An 18,553-nucleotide genomic window follows, 5' to 3' on the forward strand; every position below is an offset into this window, starting at 1 on the left:
TGTTGCGGAAGACGGCTATCGGATAGAGCAAAATCGCAACTGATAATTTGAGAAAATAAAAATGAAGATAAAAGAGACACAAAATTTACGTGGAAAACCCCTAAAAAAATTAGGGTAAAAACCACGGGCAACTGTAGAAGAATTTCACTATGAGAAAATAGGAATTACAACTTCTATCGATCGACCAAGGAGAAAACAATGATAATTCTCTCTGATAAAAAGGAGAAAACAACTCTCAAGAAACTCTCTAATATTCTCTCTAGTATTGGAAGAAAGCTAGAATGCTTTGGGATGATTTTGAAGCTAAATGAGTTAGGGTATTTATAGTTGAAACCTAAGGACTAATTTGTAAATACCCTAAAGTTTAATGACTAAATTATGATTTAGCCATTATCCAAAAAATCAATAAAAACAACTCATTTTTGACTCCACCGGTGCATTAATGCACCGCTAAAAGCCACCGAAAGTTTTTGGCCATGTGTCCAACTTGGCTTTAATTTTCAAAAAGTAAAGTAATTCATCTCTATTTACCGTACAAATTTTCAGTCAAACCAAGCAGTAAGCAAAGCATAGCAATATGATATTCCTATTGTCAAATCTTAATTTCTATCGTATATAATTGTTTCAATATATCCTTTGATGTATATACTTGGTATTTCACTTTTTTTTCCTTCTTCGGTGGTAGGAACATCAAATAAGACATAGTCAGTTTCTAATTGTTTGAAGAGCATTATCATTCTTTGCGACAAACGATAATAATTGATTTCATTCAACTGTTCGAATTTGGATAGTTCAATGATATAATAAATTACTTCTAAATTGTAGAGAAAAATAACTAAGTGGAACAAATATTAGTAAATAAGTTAATAAGAAAGACTGAGTAAATTTATTGTGTTTTAGAAATAATTTCATTTGAATTTGTATAATCCCAAACAGAGTAATACCTGAAGTAAGGAAGTATTTAACACAAACCAAATAGGTGGTGGTGATGAGTCTTATCTTATATCGTATCAATATGGGATACAAGCTATCTTTTTTTAAATTACAATATTTTACCTACAAAAGGTCGGGGGGAAAGGAATAAAGTAGGCCACTGTGGGTTGCCTCTTATCTCTATATAAACCTCGTCTTCCTGGTTTAGTTTCCCATCATTCCTTCACTTTAGTTTCAGGTTCAGGATCTTGTTTTCCTTCACGAAATCATTTTATTTTATTTTGAGTATTGCAAACATCAGAAAATAATTTTCTACAAACAAGTGCTCAATCAGGTTGATTCCCGAATCTATAACCTTATAGTTTCCCTGTTAACGTTCTACTTCACCATGTATAAGCTACCTGGTTTTTGTTGTGCATGGGATTTTTGTTGTTTCTTAAGAAACCATAAGCATAAAATGTGCAGCTTTTGATATTATATTGATGAGCTCGTAAATTAACTTATCCCCATTACAAGAGGGGCAAGTATCGTAAACAAAGCAAATTGCTCCGTTTTTGAATCTGAAGATAAGAGAGCACGTAGAAGCTAAAGGTGGAAGAAAAGTGCAACATGGTTACAAATGACAGGCTTCGTATCACTTCACGTTAAATTACAACATTGAGGTTCTTCTGATACATACGAGGCTGCCATAGTTGAGTACTTTGGCCGTTGTGGAGGTTCTTCTGTTGTTAGGTTTTTTAGGTAATACTTATAATAAGTCCTAGTTTCCTACTATCAAGGAATATGGATCTTTTTGTAAGGGCTTGTCCTTATTAGTTATCATTGTAATAAATGACAACATTATGCATTCCTTTTTTATATCATTTTTTCATGCACTTCATTTAGACGCACTCAGCTTCCCTCATTTGGTATGTTTCTCCATAATTTCTTTCCTTCTTTACCTTTCTGGTCACTCAATACCAATTGTGGGAACATTCCTATTGCAAAATTTAGTCCTAAAAATCCTATTGATCTTTCATTTAAGTGAAAAGGCAAGAAAAATATGAAATTCGAAAAAATAGGAGAACATAAAGCATAATCTTAGTGAATGATCCTACATTGAGACTCATGTTCACATGAGCATAAATTGTTGGGGTAAAAAAATACAAAGGAATAAAATATTATCATGCATTAGTGATTTTGAGAATTTTGTGAAGAAAGTGGTCGACTCTTTGTAATTCTCTCTTTGAGGATTTTATTTTTTTACATGAAAAGATATCTGAGTATGAGATAATTAGTGACATTTTTTCGTCTTTCACAAAAAGAAAACACTATCATTTGCTACCCCTTTTAGCCTAATAGTTTCCCTTGAAATGCCAAATCTAACCAAGAATTGTCCTCACACTGAGATAAAGGCAGAAGAAAATTGCTCACACACGTAACATATAGTCGAATCTAGTCATACTATGAAGATAAAGTCTTATAGGCTAGGGGCAATATGAAAAAAATTCAAGTTTCAAAAAAAGTGATGAATTATGTTAATATCTTTGATTAACCGTTTCTTTTGATTAAACTAAAGTAATTATAAATAATATTTGTTCTAAATATTTTAATATTTGAAAATGAACGTTAAATCACCCTTGCAATTATTAGTACCTCGAACTCATGACTCTATAACAATAACGATTCCTTTAATCATTGAGATAAGTCGGTCCATATCTAATTAACCATTTTTAATAATTAAATTACAGTTAACATAATTTTAACCATGTACACCCTATACACATGCACAACCTTATTACTTTATAATTTTGGGATAGAAAAAAGATAGGACAAGAGACAAAGCAAAGAAGACAAACGACGAAGGGACGAGAAAATGAAAGCGAAAGGGACAAAGATGAACACCTCAATTTTTAGATGCTAGAGTTATTTGTATATATAATTTTCATTTTAAGAAAGGAGGATGAAGATGCACGCGCCATGAGTGCGTTTGAAATGGAGAAGAGAGAGAGGGATGGCATTGGCAGCTTTTGCTTTTTAAAGTTACTTCAAAGAATGACTGTCTGCTGAAAGTTATTTATCAAAGAAGAAGATAAAGCGTTGGAGTCTACAATAAAGCAATAAAAGTAAATTATTCTTTTATAAAAACAACGCCCCTAATGTTTTTAAAAATGGCAACGTAAATAGACTAAAATATTATTTATTAATACTTTAATTATAAAAAATTATAGAATGATCTCTAATTATAAAATGCTATTTGTGTGTTCTTACTATTAAAAGTTATAAACGGTCACTTTGATAATTCATATGTTTTAAACTTGTCATTTTTCGTTAAAAAATTAGTGATCATCTGAGATGGACGTTAACATGTTGATTGAGATATGAAAAAGTATGATCACAAAATCGTTTTAGTTGTATTTTATGGATCAAATATTTATTTACATTATGTCATCGAATCAATACTTGAAATATTATGCTAGCAAGTTAATGCTTGAATGTCATTAAAATATGATTTTAATAAATCTCAGTCATCAAGTTAATGTCAAGCTCATATGAACATCATTTTTTAACGTAAAATGATGATTTCGGAACATATAAATAGTCAGTGATAATTTTAATTTTTAATAATCGATACTCAATAAAACAATATCTTATAATTAAAGGATCATTTTGTAACTTAATAGTTAAAACTCAATAAACAATACCATACAATGAATATATATTTGTATATTGTATCATTTACAAATTAACAATCATTTCCAGCTCAAAAGTAAATAATAAACAATTAAAATATATGTAAAAAAAGTTGGGTGACCAAATTCCCTACAATAATCCACCTCGAGCCAAGATCCTCACATTCTTATTTCCTTTAAAAAGATTAAAATTTCAATTTTGGGACTTTTGCTCCATGGCCAAACTCACCCTATTTGATTCTCCCTCGTCCCAAGCAATCACAATCCTTTAGATTATATTCTACGAGTATTTATAAATGATATAATTATAAATAATATGCATTTGTATCTGATAAAAAATAATACAACTGGTTGGATTGGTCCTATAATGATTTATGTTTTAGTGTTTAAACATTAAAAACAAGAGTTTGTCCAAAAATGGAATAATTCAGGTATTATTTTTATGTATTTTGAACCTATTCTTAGGTACACACTTTTTCCCTGCCTGCAATATTAGGTGCAACAATGTTAAAATTAGGTGCAATAATGTTTGAAAATTAAATGGGTAAATTATAAACTTTAGTTACTAAACTTTAAGGTATTTATAAGATTAGTCCTTAAGTTTCAACTATAAAACCCTAGCTCATTTAGCTTCAAAACCATCCCAAAGCATTCTAGCTTTCTTCCAATACTAGAGAGAATTTAGAGAGTTTCTTGAGAGTTGTTTTCTCCTTTTATCAAGATAGAATTATCATTGTTTTCTCCTTGGTAGATCGAGAGAGGTTGTAATTCCTATTTTCTCATAGTGAAATTCTTCTACCGTTGTCCGTGGTTTTTACCCTATATTATTTAGGGGGTTTTCACGTAAATTTTGTGTCTCTTTTATCTTTATTTTTATTTTCTCAAATTATCAGTTGCGATTTTGCTCTATCCGATAGTCGTCTTCCGCAACAATTGGTATCAGAGCTAGATTAGAGTGTGTAATATCTGCTATTGTCTTGTGGTTGCCACCAAAATGTGGATCCTCCAACATAAGAAAATAAGAAATTATTACACATTCTTTGAAGGTTCCAGAGAACTATTCACGATAGTGAAATAGTGAGAGCTATCCGTAGAAGAAGCTATGGCAACGAAATTTGATATTGAAAAATTCAATGGGAGAAATTTCTCATTGTGGAAATTGAAGATGAAGGTCATCCTAAGGAAAGACGGGTGTCTAGCGGCTATCAATGAAAGGCCGGTGGATTTCGCAGATGACATCAAATGGAACGATATTGACGGAAATGCTATGGAAAACTTTCATCTAGCATTAGCAGATGAAGTATTGTCAAGCATCGAGGAGAAGAAGACAGCTAAGGAGATATGGGATCATCTCACCAAATTGTACGAGGCCACATCGCTCACAATAAAATTTTCCTTAAGAGGAATTGTACACTCTCCGCATGCCAGAATCTACTTCAGTGACGGAGCACTTAAATATACTGAACACCTTATTTTCTCAGCTTACATCCTTAAGCTGTAAAATAGGAGAACAAGAACGTGCTGAACTTCTACTTCAAGTCTACCGGATTCGTACGATCAACTCATCATCAACTTGACAAACAGTAATGTCACCAGTCTAGTCTTCGATGACGTTGCAGTTGTTGTTCTACAAGAAGAAAATCGGCGCAAGAACAAGGAAGACAGACAAGTAAATCTGCAACAAGCAGAAGCGTTGACAACGATGAGAGGGAGATCAACAGAACGTGGCCAAAGTAGCAGTCATAAACATGGTAGATCGAAGTTGAGGAGCAAGAATAATTTAAAGTGCTACCACTGTAGAAGAATGGTCACTTGAAGAATGATTGTTGGAGTCTAAATAAAAACTCCAATCCACAAGGCAATACCGCAACACTTCAGATGATTGAGATGCTCTATGCTGTGAAGCGTCAACCACCATGGAAGGCAGAAAAAGATTTACAGATATATGGCTCATTGATTCGGGAGCGACATATCACATGACCTCAAGAAGAGAATGGTTCCATTATGAACCTGTCTCAGGAGGATCTGTGTATAGTTGCAATGATCATGCCTTAGAGATCGTTGAACCATCAAATTGAAGATGTATGATGGAACAATTAAAGTTGTTCGAGATGTGCGCACGTGAAGGCCTGAAGAAAAATTTATTATCTATGGATTGTTGGATAATAATGCTAGCAAGATTGAAACACGGAAAGGAATCATGAAGGTGTTCCGTGGAGCGCTTGTGGTGCTGAAAGGTGAAAAGATAGCTGCAAACTTGTACATGCTGAAGGGAGAGACATTGTTAGAAGCAGAAGCCTCTGTTGCCTCATGTAGTTCAGATTCTGCAATGCTATGGCATAAGAAACTTGGACACATGTCAGAACAAGGAATGAAAGTCCTTGTGGAGCAAAAGCTACTTCCAGGCTTAACAAAGGTATCACTTACTTTGTGTGAGCATTGCATAACAAGTAAGCAGCACCGGTTAAAATTCAACACATCAAATTCTAGAGGCAAAAGTGTTCTAGAATTGGTTCACTCTGACGTATGGCAAGCACCAGTAACGTCCCTAGGTAGAGCAAAATACTTTGTCTCATTTATTGATAACTACTCCAGGAGATGTTGGGTACACCCTATTAAGAAGAAGTCAGACGTGTTTTCAACTTTCAAAAGCTTCAAAGCGCGGGTAGAACTTGATTCTGGAAATAAGATCAAGTGTTTTAGAACAGATAATGGAGGAGAATACACAAGCGAAAAATTTGATGACTTTTGCAAGAAAGAAGGCATCAAAAGACAGTTCACAGTGGCGAACACTCCTCAACAAAATGGAGTGGCAGAGCGGATGAATAGAACCTTGTTAGAAAGAACAAGAGCAATGTTGAGAGACGCAGGCCTAGAAAAATCATTATGGGCAGAAGCAGTCAATACCGCCTGTTATTTGGTGAATCGAGCTCCATCAACTGCAATAGAGCTGAAGACACCAATGGAGATGTGGACTGGTAAACCAATTGATTATTCAAACCTCCATGTATTTGGAAGTATTGTGTACGTGATGTACAACGCCCAAGAAATTTCAAAGTTGGATCCAAAATCCATGAAATGCAAATTCTTGGGGTATGTTAATGGAGTAAAGGGGTATCGCTTGTGGGATCCCACTGCCCGCAAAGTGATCATTAGCAGGGATGTTATCTTTGTAGAAGATAAACTACAAAGAAAAGAAGACGATGATAGCGCTAAAAAGTCAGAGATTACTCAGATACATGTGGAAAAAGAGTTTGAAGAAGGAGATTCTTCTGAAGCAGAACCAGCACATGATAAACAAGAACCAGAGAGTTCTGAAGCTCCAACAACTCGTCAATCAGATCGTGTGAGAAGACGTCTCAATTGGCACTCAGATTATGTTATAGAAGGTAATATTGCATACTGCCTTTTAACAGAGGACGGTGAGCCATCAACATACCAGGAGGCAATAAACAGCTCAGATGCTTCACTGTGGATGATGGTGATGCAAAAAGAAATCGAAGCCCTTCATAAAAATAATACATGGGACCTTGTGCCACTACCACAAGAAAGGAAGCCAATTGGTAACAAATGAGTTTTCAAAATCAAGCGAAATGATGACGATCAAGTGGAGAGGTATCGTGCAAGACTGGTGGTCAAAGGATATGCTCAGAAAGAAGGTATTGATTTCAATGAAATTTTTTCTCCTGTGGTTCGACTAACAACAGTTCGAGTAGTCTTGGTAATGTGTGCTACATTGAATTTACATTTGGAACAGCTAGATGTTAAAACAACTTTTCTTCATGGAAATCTTGAAGAAGAGATTTATATGCTCCAACCTGAAGGTTTTGAAGAAGACGAAAAGAAGAACTTAGTTTGCAGGTTGAACAAATCTCTGTACGGTCTAAAACAGGCGCCGAGGTGTTGGTATAAGAGATTTGATTCCTTCATTATGTGCCTTGGATACAACAGACTTAATGCAGACCCTTGTGTTTATTTCAAGATGTCTAGTGATAACGATTTTGTTATATTGCTGTTGTATGTGGATGACATGTTGGTTGCAGGACCCAACAAAGATCATATTGAAGAATTGAAGGCACAACTGGCTAGGGAATTTGAAATGAAGGACTTGGGATCAGCAAACAAGATTCTAGGGATGCAAATTCACCGAGACAGAAGTAATAGGAAGATTTGGCTTTCACAAAAGAATTACTTGAAGAAAATCTTGTCACGATTTAACATGCAAGATTGTAAGCCAATTTCTACCCCTCTTCCTATTAACTTCAAATTACCCTCCAGTATGAGTCCTAGCAGTGAAGAAGAGATGATGGAGATGTCTCGAGTACCGTATGCATCAGCAGTGGGAAGTTTGATGTTCGCTATGATATGCACAAGACCAGACATTGCACAAGCAGTGGGAGTGGTTAGTCGGTACATGGCGAATCCAAGCAAAGAGCATTGGAATACAGTAAAGAGGATCCTGAGATACATCAAAGGGACCTCAAATATTGCATTATGGTACGGAGGATCAAACTTACTAATCAATGGGTATGTAAATTCTGACTATGCAGGGGATTTGGATAAAAGCAATCTACTACAGGATATGTGTTCAAAGTTGCTGTGGAGCTGTAAGCTGGGTTTCAAATTGCAGTCAGTTGTGGCTACGTCAACAACAGAAGCAGAATATGTAGCAGCTACACAAGCCAGTAAAGACGCAATTTGGTTGAAGATGCTATTGGAGGAGCTTGAGCACAATCAAGAGTATGTCTCTCTATTTTGTGACAATCAAAGCGCCTTGCATCTAGCAAGGAATCCAGCATTTCATTCAAGGACAAAACACATACGAGTTCAGTATCATTTCATTCGTGAAAAAGTGGAAGAAGGGACAGTATATGCAGAAGATCCATACCAAAGACAACATAGCAGATTTCACGAAGAAGGCGATCAACGCTGATAAATTTACCTGGTGTCAATCCTCTTGTGGCCTGTCAGAGACGTAAGCAACATGATGGTACAAGGTAGAAAGAATGGTGTGAAGATATGATTGTTCCAATTAAATCTTCAAGTGGGAGATTGTTGAAATGTCAAAGCTTGGGCGGTAGAAAATTGGTTCAAGTTAGGCACCTAATATTGCAATGTCAAAATTAGGTGCAATAATGTTTGAAAATTAAATGGGTAAATTATAAACTTTAGTCACTAAACTTTAGGGTATTTATAAGATTAGTCCTTAAGTTTCAACTATAAATACCCTAGCTCATTTAGCTTCAAAACCATCCCAAAGCATTCTAGCTTTCTTCCAATACTAGAGAGAATTTAGAGAGTTTCTTGAGAGTTGTTTTCTCCTTTTTTATCAAGAGAGAATTATCATTGTTTTCTCCTTGGTAGATCGAGAGAGGTTGTAATTCCTATTTTCTCATAGTAAAATTCTTCTACCGTTGCCCGTGGTTTTTACCCTATATTATTTAGAGGTTTTTCACGTAAATTTTGTGTCTTTTTTTATCTTCATTTTTATTTTCTCAAATTATCAGTTACGATTTTACTCTATCCGATAACCGAACTAGAGAATGATATGAAAACACAGAGAAAGTACTTAAAAAAACCTGGGAATTACCCTAATGTGTCCTTGTCTTTGGAATATGTAATAAACCATGGGATTTCGTTTAGTTTTGTTGTTTTTAGATTGTGGCTATTCTATATTCCTTTTTTCTTTTTCTTAAACCTCTCTATGTCTGTCCCAGTTACAGGCAAGGCATGCCACTTCACTTTCTAGTACAACTGATAAATCTATGTCTTCTTCTTTTCTCCCTTTCTTTTTAACTTTCTTTTTTAGAGCGCTAGATATTAGTGAATGTATTTCTGGCATGGAAAGCAGGAAATAATGGGTTTTTCTCTGGTCTAAAACTCTCAATTCAAACTTGGGTTCCTTAAAAAACTGTCTTTTTTCTTGTTTCTGTGTTTCTCCTGGTGAAGGTAATAATGGCGATGAGGAGAAAAGAATTGGGATTTTATTTCATGGCTTTCTTATGGTTTTGTGCTCCTATAAATGGATTGCTTCTCTCCAAAGGGTGTAAACTATGAAGGTATAACAAGGGAAAGTTTGCACTTCTTTTGTTTCTTTATCATTAATGGAGATATATTCTGATTATCAGCGTTTCTTTTTCCTTCAGTGCAAGCTTTAATGGCTATAAAAGAGGCTTTGCATGATCCTCGTGGTGTTCTTGATAATTGGGATGCCGATGCTGTTGATCCATGTAGTTGGGCAATGATTACTTGTTCAGCTGAAAGCCTAGTCATTGGCCTGTATGATTTTTTTTCTTACAATTTAACACAAAATTCAAGGAATTAAAGTTTCCATTTTGTTGAATGAAACTGGTCTTGTTTCAGGGGCAGTCCAAGCCAGAATCTATCTGGTTCGTTATCTCTAAGCATTGGGAACTTGACAAATCTTCGGATTGTGTGAGTAATAAAATCAAACGCATTGAATGCTTGATTTCTGTCGTTGGTTTTTTCCAATATTAATGATGGTATGAACACCCACTTTTTGCAGGCTATTGCAGAATAATAACATAAGCGGATCAATTCCTTCAGAGCTGGGAAAGCTCTCAAAGATTCAAACACTTGATCTTTCTGATAATTCCTTCACTGGGGAAATTCCTACATCTTTAGGCCACCTAAGGACACTCCAATTCATGTAAGTTCTCCACTTTTCTTGAAGTTTTGTGTATTCATATATTATTACGAGGATATGGTTAATGGCGGATCCAAAAATTAGAAATGGATCTTCTATGACTCTCTAATGTAAACATTTGAACATATCCGAGTTGTTTTTTGGTTTAAATTTAACATAAGAGAGTTGCAAATTTTGATTTTAGGAGGCTAAACAACAACAGTCTCTCTGGTGCATGCCCATTGTCTTTGGCTAACATGACTCAGCTTGCTTTCCTGTAAGCCTAGTTTTCCTCCTTTTAGATCAATTATATATGTATGTGCGTGTGTGTGTATGTATATGTGTGTGTTTATATTAAGTCTTGTATGTTTCAGTGACTTGTCATACAATAATCTGAGTGGACCAGTGCCCAGATTTGCATCTAAAACATTCAGGTATATATATTTATCCATCTAATCTTCTATTAACTCTCAAATCCTATGTTACTTGGACTCGGTGAAGATGTTGTGAATGTTGGATACGAATATGTGACACAGGTACAATAATGATATTTAAGTTCTTCCATGTTTTTGGAGTTCCTTAGAGGTCAGGACCTCGTACCTGTATGTCCGTCACGAGTGTCCGACACAAGTACTTTCAAGAAACTTGAAGAATCTACACGACTGACATAGCCTAAGTTCCGAACATTACAATGACAAACTTTTCTTCTTCGTCATGTTATTGCAGCATAGTGGGGAATCCTTTAATCTGTCCTACTGGTGCTGAACCAGAATGCCATGGGATGACATTGATGCCAATGTCCATGAACTTGAACACCACACAAGGTTTGGATTTTTAACTTACGAAGCTGAAATTTATATTTTTTCTAACGTACTCTTATGATTTAACTGACTTCGATCCTCTTTCGGTTCTCAAGCTGCTCAGCCTTCTGGCAGGTCCCAAAGTCATAAAATAGCAATTGCCTTTGGTTCAAGCATCGGATGTGTGTGTCTGATGTTTCTTATACTTGGAATACTACTATGGTGGAGACGAAGGCAGAATGAACAAATCTTCTTTGATGTTAAAGGTTTGAAATTGTTAAGCTTACTACAAGGAAGTCTTCATTAATGGCTAACTAATACTTGTGATTGATGTCCTTTCGTTTCGTGTTTCAGATCGGCATCACGAAGAAGCTTCCCTCGGAAACTTGAGGAGGTTCCCATTCAGGGAACTTCAGATTGCAACACATAACTTCAGCAGCAAGAATATACTAGGAAAAGGCGGTTTCGGGAATGTGTACAAGGGAGTTCTGCAAGATGGAACAATAGTAGCTGTTAAGAGGCTGAAAGACGGTAATGCCGCAGGTGGAGAGATTCAGTTCCAGACTGAAGTTGAGATGATTAGCCTTGCAGTGCACCGGAACCTTCTTCGGCTTTACGGATTTTGCATAACATCCTCAGAGAAACTACTTGTTTATCCGTACATGTCGAACGGTAGCGTTGCATCTCGTCTCAAAGGTAATATAAGAAGCGTTCCCAGGTTTTGTATAACCCATTACTCGACAGTTTATGTATTTCAGTAGGGAAAATGAACCTGTGTTGTTTGTGACAGGAAAACCGACATTGGACTGGGGCACCAGGAAGCAAATTGCTCTCGGGGCTGCTAGGGGATTGTTGTATCTTCACGAGCAATGTGATCCAAAGATAATTCATCGGGATGTCAAAGCTGCGAATATATTGCTCGATGATTATTGTGAGGCAGTGGTCGGAGATTTCGGGTTAGCAAGCTTTTGGATCACCAGGATTCACATGTTACAACTGCTGTGAGAGGCACTGTGGGACATATTGCTCCAGAGTACCTCTCCACTGGCCAGTCATCGGACAAAACAGACGTGTTCGGATTCGGAATTCTCCTGCTTGAGTTAATCACGGGCCAAAGAGCATTAGAATTTGGCAAGAATGCTAACCAGAAAGGAGCAATGCTTGATTGGGTGAGTATAATTTCTCTTTAGATTCCTCCAAATAAATGGAAAACCTTTGAAAAATTCAACTATATTATGTCAAGTATATACTCATCCGGTACTTTGGTATAACATAGCTTGAATTGCCATGAATTACCAAATGCAGGTAAGGAAAATTCATCAGGAAAAAAAGCTTGAAGTGCTTGTTGACAAGGATCTCAAGAACAACTACGACCTGATCGAGCTCGAGGAGATTATTCAAGTAGCATTATTATGCACACAATACCTTCCCGGCCATAGGCCGAAAATGTCTGAAGTGGTTCGGATGCTTGAAGGTGATGGTCTAGCCGAAAGATGGGAAGCTTCACAAAGAAGTGAATCAACCAAATGCAAGCCTCCCCACGAGTTCTCGTCATCGGACCGATATTCCGATCTCACGAATGACTCTTTACTTGTTCAAGCCATGGAACTCTCTGGGCCAAGGTGAACCAGAAACCATGTCCTCATAAAACTCAACTACAAATCATTTTTCTAAGATTTTAACGAGTTAGAAAATTATAGCTAAAACTCCTACAGTGTCAAAGGGTTTGATTTTTGTGACTGCAATTGTATAGATTTACGTCTCAGAAGACATTATTGGAGATCTGAGGGACTGTATTGTGAATTTCTTTTGTAAGATCCAACATTATCCATATGGGGTCTTGCATGTAATTTTTAAAATTAGATAGCGCCATTATATTGTAGAGGTTCTTGTGATAACTTTAATTTAAGTGTAAGCTGATCAACTTAATATTATTAAGTTTAGATCTATTGATTGATCGAGTGATTAAGGATACTTGTGTTGTTCTATTTTACGCAATTATTTTTTTAAAATTTTATGTTGTGATTAGGGGTTCAGTTTCAAAATTCATCTCTAGATTTTAAGATTTTGCAATTCAGTTCAAAATTCATAGCTTTATCAATTAATATGGAAATTGGTCCCTATTTTTAAATTTATAATTATTTAAAGAGCAAGTGTTTAAGCATATTATTTTATTATTAAAATGCATGTTTTAAGTGGTTATCAATTTTTTATAATTTAATTTTTCCAAACTTTTGAGAAATTACAAAAATGGTTAAAATTCTGTACAATGTGCTTGGATAATATTCTAAAAAATATTTAATTAAATTCGAATAATTTAAATATTTCATAAATACTATTATTCAAATCAAAGTTACATGATAACTCTAAGTTAATGCAAAAGATATAGAATCAAATTTTAAAATAGTTATAAAATTCAGATTGAGGCACCAAAGAATAAGATATTTCGTGAATGATAAGTAGCATCCACCTCTTGCAATTTAAACATAAGTAGGGGTTTTGTTTCTGCCTCAAAGTGAATACACAACAGTTTATTTACACCAGCATACGCTCATATCTCGACATACGCGTCACATGATCAACGGTAGATAAAGAAATTAAAAGACACATTATTTTATAGGGTAAATTATATATTTAGTATCCTAACTATTACTTTTGTTTCGTTTTAATCATCTAACTTTTTTTTTCAACATCATGCCTAACGATACATTTTGGTTTGATTTTGGTCACCCATCGATAAAAATTTTAACAGTGATATTGACGTGTGACCATAAGGTATGATTTTAAAACATAAAATAGTTAGGTGACCAAAACAAAGTAACAATAATAGTTAAAGTACTAAACGTTTAGTTTAACTTATAAAACATTATGAGCGTGAATTTTTAAAATTTTAAGAAATGAAAATAAATTATGAATAAAAAAATATAAAATTATTTAAAATATATAAAAATTTTGACAAAGACAATCGTACCCGTTGAACTCCTGGGTCCATCCAAAAAATAACATCCTCTTTAACAGTTAACCAACTGTTTGGTTCGTGTTAAGCCTACGATCTTTTTAATTTAAATTTCATATTTTAAAATATACTATTACTCATATTTATTATAAAATATATAAATATATTTTTATCATATTAAATACCATGTTAAAGAAAAACTCAAGTTACAACAGGAAAATCTAAATTCAGTACTTTAAAAGGTAGACTCTGAAATATTTTAATTACTCTATTAATTAGTTATTTATAATAAATAAATAAATAAAAAAATGGCTGTCCCTTGTTCTCATATATAATGGGGTAAGGGGAGGTAAGATAGTAGGCTGCCCCCAACACTAGGTTGAGAGCAACTTCCGTAGGAGACCTCCAAATTATGAAATACCCTCCATGGGACTCGATCCCACAACATCAAGATTAAGAACCTTGTGCTCTACCAACTGAGCTGGATGGTCATTTCATAATAAATAAATAAAATGGACTTAAAAAAAATTCATTAGCTTATAAATGAGATATTAAAGATATGCTTAGCACTCCCAAAATGAAGATCTTTAATACCCAGCGAATCTTATACATTATATCAAAATAAAGTAATATAAAAATAAAATCAGACATTTTTAATAATTTTCTTCCTACTCGTAAATAAGAAAACATTAAATACTATTTGATTTTATCTTCTTTTATATAATATTCTGAAAAAGAATACTATTTGGTTTATTAATTATCATAAAGGAAAATGGTTAGCATGATCTTTAAAGCCGGCCTTTGCTCCCTTAATTTTAATCGGTATTATTGGAAATCAGAATAATTACTTTATCATACTAACCTATTTAATTATGTGATAATTAAGTCGAAACAAATTCAAAAATAAAATATTATTATTAAAATTAAGCTTAAAATTTATTCTTTTAAAGTTTAACATTGATTTGAGATAAAAAATAAAATTATTTGAATTTTTTCAATAAAATTTGTTTACCTAATAAAAATAAATTTTACTTCTTCAAATCTAATTATTTATAAGTTTAAGCTATAATTAAAAATTTGGGTAAACTACATGTTACTACCTCAACTATCTCTTTTGTTCTGTTTTGGTCACCTAACTATTTTTTGTTTCAAAATCATACCTAACATTATGCTTTGGTTTCATTTTAGACACCCACCATTAAAAAATTAATGGTGATACTAACATGTCACATAGGATAATGCCATGTAATTATCAAATTATTCTTTCTAAAATGTCAAATCAACGATTATGAAATCAAAATGTAATGTTAGGTATGATTGTGAAACAAAAAATAGTTGGGTGGCCGAAACTGAACAAAAGTGATGGTTTGGATATTAAACGTATAGTTTACCCTGAAAATTAAGAAGAAAAAGAGAATAAATGCAGTAATAAAATTGGATTGTTTTTAAATTGCTTAATAATCCTTAAAAGTTATTGGACCAAATAAAAATTTCCAACTCAAATAAGGTGCAAGTATTTTAAACCAAACTCAACACTTAGGTTTGAAGCAGAAGCAAAAGGGCAAAGGCAGAATGTAAAGCAACTTATTTACAACTCAGTTTGAACAAATCAAACTTGCATCACAAGCAAAAGCAAACTGAATCTTATTAAAAGTGATAGAGATTGGATGCAAAAGAACAAAAAACAAAGGGAAAGCCATTGAGATTGGATTCTTTTCCTTTCCCTCCATTTGCAAAGATGAAATATTTGAAGAGAGATTTCTTTTGAAAGAAGAAATACCACAAATACCACGCATTCAAACAATCTTAGCTCTATCATTTATGATCGATCCATCACTGTTCGTGTTCAACACCGGTCGAACATATTCTCAGATATTCAATGTCGAAAATACAGAATCATTCATTCAAGCCAAAAGGTATAGACAGCTATTCACACTTCACACAATCAAGTGACAATTACAAGCAAATACGAATAATGTTGCTATGAATATGGGGAAAAAGTGAAAAATGCAATTGTTCTCAATGATAATGAACCCAAGAATAGATAAACTATGAGTACTCTTATCTATGCGTAACAAACCGGACGAAAGAAATAAAAGATTGTCCGTTTTCTTCTTCTTCTTTTTTCCGGTTGTTTACCAAAAGATGGTGGAGCACCTGTATGAGCTGAGGAAGCCTGCAGGAAAGATCCACCATATGCATCACAGATTTAACGAGTCTCTTTCTCTGAGTTAGAGCGACAAACCTCAATTTGGTTTGTCACCTCGGCCATTGAAGGACGCTTATCGGGGTATTGGGCAGTGCAATCAATGGCAAGTTGTAAGAGCTGGGCCATGTCCTCCTCAACATTCTGGTATCTGAGAAGTTCATGGTCAAACACCTCGGCGGTCCACTCCTCTCGTACTATGGATTGGACCCATCTTGGAAGGTCTATGCCTTCCTCATTCAATAAAGCATGCGTAGGCGCCTTTCCGGTAAGCAATTCCAGAAGCAATATACCAAAGCTGTAGACATCAGCCTTTTGGGAAACTTTACGAGCATCTGTTACTTCTGGAGCACGATAGCCATCAACACGGTTGGGAGTCGATGTAGGGCCAGCAAGCTGAGAAAGACCAAAATCAGATACTCGAGCTTCGTAAGATGTTGTAAGTAGCACATTTGAAGATTTGACGTTTCCATGTGAGATTTCAGGGCCCTTGGAATGGAGGTATGCAATGCCTCTGGCAGCTCCAAGGGCAATGCCGGACCTTGTATCCCAATTCAAGGGAGTCCTACCAGCTCCTCTGTTACCTGAACAATAATAATATGCCAGATAATAGATTCGATTTCCGGCAATCAAAACAAAGGATAGCAATGATAACACCATCACAAAAGAAAGAAACATTATGCAAAAGAAATTACTCACCATGTAAAAGCGAAGACAAGCTTCCCATAGGCATGTAATCATAAACTAGAAGTTTCTCATCTGCACTAAAGTAGTAGGCCCTTAATGGGACCAAATTCTGGTGATCCATGGCGCCGACTACATCCATCTTCTCCTTGAATTCCTTCTCCGATACCGTCACATCCTTTAATCTCTTCACTGCGACAACCACCCCCATGTCCAAGGTAGCCTTGTATGTCGTCCCGAATGTTCCCTTCCCCAATACCTCAGCAGATGCCCTCAACAAATCTTCCAGATCAAGCACCCTCGATGCCTTCCCGAGAAACACCAATTTCTTGGTCCCGCTACTCTTAGCATCCTTCTTGACTACCCCAGGAACTTCAATCTCTGCCTGTTTTGCAGGGGCAACATTTCTTTCTCGAGTTTCCTCCTGTTTATTCCCACTCTTTCTTCTACATAAACATATTAATAAAATCAAAATCAATAAAACACCAAGCAAACAACCAATGACAATACCGGCAATCGCTCCACCGGACAGTTTACTGCCACTGCTTTCAGTACCATTACATGATACCAAAGGCCTCCCACATAAAGAATTCCCTATAAAACCACTTTGTGGCTTGTCTGATAAGCTTCTTGGAATTGAACCATTCAACTGATTAAAAGAAACATTGAATTGCACAAGTGAAGGCAAATTTATATCTGGGATTGAACCAGATAAACGATTGTTCTCCAAATACAAAGTACCCAATCTAGTCAAATTGTTAACGCTCCAAGGGATCGGACCACTGAAATTATTAGCAGCCAGATTAAGTCTTATCAGGTTTTGCAAAGAGAACAAGACAGCAGGAATCTCACCAGAGAATCGATTCCCTTGTAAGTAAAGGTTTCGAAGGGAAGTAAGCTTGGAAAAATCTGGTGGAATTGATCCAGAAAGAGCATTGAATCGAAGAGAAAGAGTTTGAAGAGCAATTGACACCGGTCCATGAACATGGACTGCTCGAAAGATTCCATAGCAGTAAGCGTCCACGAACAGCTGATCGAAGAGCTATCATGGCTGCTCTATCAGAAGCTAGATCTGAGTCCACACGGACCAACAAAGATGCCCATAACAACAAGGAGAAACTGATTATGTAACCAGTTGGTTTCATTGTTTTTTTTCTTCCTTGCTGTAGAAAAAAAAGGGTCGAATGGAATTGCTTTGAATTGCAATGCTGCAAAGGGTTTTTCAGAGATTAGAAGATTGTAAGGAAGATGGGATTTTCATGGCAGATAGCTGTTAGCGGCTTTCGAGTTTGTATATATGAATTGTTGAAGCTTTTTTTAAAGAAAAAACTCAAATTTTGATTCCCAGTAACTGGAACTTTAAGAAGATGAAATTCAGATCGAAGAAAAGTAAAAGAAGAAGAGAATTAAAGTTGTTGAAGAGCATTCACAAATGGAAAGAAAAAACACTGGAAGAAAAGAAAGAAAAGGCGCTGGATACCTTTTCTTTTTTATTTATTATGTATTTGACCTTTTGTCAGAAAATAAAACCAAGGCATTTATGGTAAAAATTATACCGGAACGCCTTTTTTTATTCAAATTATTTTGGGTAAACTACGTATTTAGTATCTTAACTATTATTTTTATTTTTTACACTCAAACTTTATTCTTTTTAAA

The 18,553-nt window shown here is 35.0% G+C and overlaps 2 pseudogenes; one reads left to right on the forward strand and one right to left on the reverse strand.

The window, feature by feature from the left end:
- The first annotated feature begins 9,233 nt into the window (after positions 1-9,233).
- Positions 9,234-12,781, forward strand: LOC120140218 (annotated as a pseudogene).
- Positions 12,782-15,891: 3,110 nt separating this feature from the next.
- On the reverse strand, positions 15,892-18,319 carry LOC120140395 (annotated as a pseudogene).
- Positions 18,320-18,553: the final 234 nt, after the last annotated feature.

This window comes from Hibiscus syriacus, unplaced genomic scaffold, assembly GCF_006381635.1.
Source record: "Hibiscus syriacus cultivar Baekdansim isolate YM2019G1 unplaced genomic scaffold, ASM638163v2 tig00110783_pilon, whole genome shotgun sequence".
In the NCBI taxonomy this organism is placed as follows: domain Eukaryota; kingdom Viridiplantae; phylum Streptophyta; class Magnoliopsida; order Malvales; family Malvaceae; genus Hibiscus; species Hibiscus syriacus.